A 2500-nucleotide genomic window follows, 5' to 3' on the forward strand; every position below is an offset into this window, starting at 1 on the left:
TCGACCCCACCCACAAAGCCTGCATCCTCTGTCGACAACAGCACCCCAACGCCAGCGCCTCTGCCGCACGAAGTCGTGAACCGGCAATCACTCCACGTGCACCCGTTCGTTCCCCACCCCAACCGCCCAACTCGCAACTCCAGCGGATGAACGGCGGACTTTGCTCGCACTCGCAATGTGCAATCCACCCCTATAACGTGCGTTTCATGAAGAGTTATGTCCAATATGCGACATTCCCGCTGTCCATATACATGAGCTGCGAGCTGTACCACGTACGAGCTACAGACGCGATCGCGTTGCTCTCTGTACGAATGCAGATGCTCAGCGGCAGCTAGGAGGCGCTCCATCCATGTCGGTACCGGTGAGCGTTGCACTCGCAGTCGCAAAAACGTACGGCAAGTATATTACTCGGAAGAGTCAATGACAGTCCAAGCCCCCCTGCGTGGGAAGAGTCTTCCTAGGCCATGACCCACCGGAAGGGCGCAGCGTCCCCCACCCCAGACATGTGACGTCACACTATCGGTATTGACGACTAGACTGATTCCTTATAATCATTTGCCATACACCGGTGGAAGCTGCCGAGACGAGTAACTACATAGCGGGCTCGCCGTGTCACTAATGTACAGAGATACAATAGTTTCGACTGGAACCGGATTAAACGTATACACGGCGCTGATTAGTAATAGATAGAGCCATCAGAATACAGATAATGTATACAACTGTCCGTATACATGCTGAAAGACTCTGCTCACAATCACACGTCAGCCAGACACTCTTATCACGCACTACTCTCTGCCTGTAACAGGCACACAGACAATATGTAAGCACCAGCATGGAACAACACCCAGTGCATCCTCTCTGCCACATTAGACAATCCACACTATCATAACCAGACCGGGAGGTCCACTCGGAAAACAGAATATCCCACCCTTCCGACAACCACCATTGCTCAGCTAAGCCACCAACACCCACACATGTCCTACACAGGGGTGCACCCAACATCACAATACTGCCTCCTGTCACACCACAAAAACAATGGCAGGAATGAAAGACACAGGTCTGCCACAAGCATGGAATCAGAGCGCCGCCTGTCATGAGCCAAAGGTGCACCCTGACGTGCCAAATCAGATGATGCCGCAGTCATTTACTTACGATAATCACAATCAACAAACCGGCCCCCCCCCCCCAAAACACCTTTCCTTACAACAATGTGTACCTTAACCTAACCCGTATTGTGCCTTAACCTAACCCGTATTGTGCCTTAACCTAACCCGTATTGTGCCTTAACCTAACCCGTATTGTGCCTTAACCTAACCCGTATTGTGCCTTAACCTAACCCGTATTGTGCCTTAACCTAACCCGTATTGTGCCTTAACCTAACCCGTATTGTGCCTTAACCTAACCCGTATTGTGCCTTAACCTAACCCGTATTGTGCCTTAACCTAACCCGTATTGTGCCTTAACCTAACCCGTATTGTGCCTTAACCTAACCCGTATTGTGCCTTAACCTAACCCGTGTTGTGCCTTAACCTAACCCGTGTTGTGCCTTAACCTAACCTATGTTGCGCCTTAACCTAACCCATGTTGCGCCTTAACCTAACCCATGTTGCGCCTTAACCTAACCCATGTTGCGCCTTAACCTAACCCATGTTGCGCCTTAACCTAACCCATGTTGCGCCTTAACCTAACCCATGTTGCGCCTTAACCTAACCCATGTTGCGCCTTAACCTAACCCATGTTGCGCCTTAACCTAACCCATGTTGCGCCTTAACCTAACCCATGTTGCGCCTTAACCTAACCCATGTTGCGCCTTAACCTAACCCATGTTGCGCCTTAACCTAACCCATGTTGCGCCTTAACCTAACCCATGTTGCGCCTCAACCTAACCTATGTTGCGCCTCAACCTAACCTATGTTGCGCCTCAACCCAACACACGTTGGGCCTCAACCCAACACACGTTGGGCCTTAACCCAACACACGTTGGGCCTTAACCCAACACACGTTGGGCCTTAACCCAACACACGTTGGGCCTTAACCCAACACACGTTGGGCCTTAACCCAACACACGTTGGGCCTTAACCCAACACACGTTGGGCCTTAACCCAACACACGTTGGGCCTTAACCCAACACACGTTGGGCCTTAACCCAACACACGTTGGGCCTTAACCCAACACACGTTGGGCCTTAACCCAACACACGTTGGGCCTTAACCCAACACACGTTGGGCCTTAACCCAACACACGTTGGGCCTTAACCCAACACACGTTGGGCCTTAACCCAACACACGTTGGGCCTTAACCCAACACACGTTGGGCCTTAACCCAACACACGTTGGGCCTTAACCCAACACACGTTGGGCCTTAACCCAACACACGTTGGGCCTTAACCCAACACACGTTGGGCCTTAACCCAACACACGTTGGGCCTTAACCCAACACACGTTGGGCCTTAACCCAACACACGTTGGGCCTTAACCTGCTCTGTAATTGTCATACGACG

The sequence above is a fragment of the Schistocerca americana genome, unplaced genomic scaffold (assembly GCF_021461395.2).
Source record: "Schistocerca americana isolate TAMUIC-IGC-003095 unplaced genomic scaffold, iqSchAmer2.1 HiC_scaffold_47, whole genome shotgun sequence".
Taxonomy (NCBI): domain Eukaryota; kingdom Metazoa; phylum Arthropoda; class Insecta; order Orthoptera; family Acrididae; genus Schistocerca; species Schistocerca americana.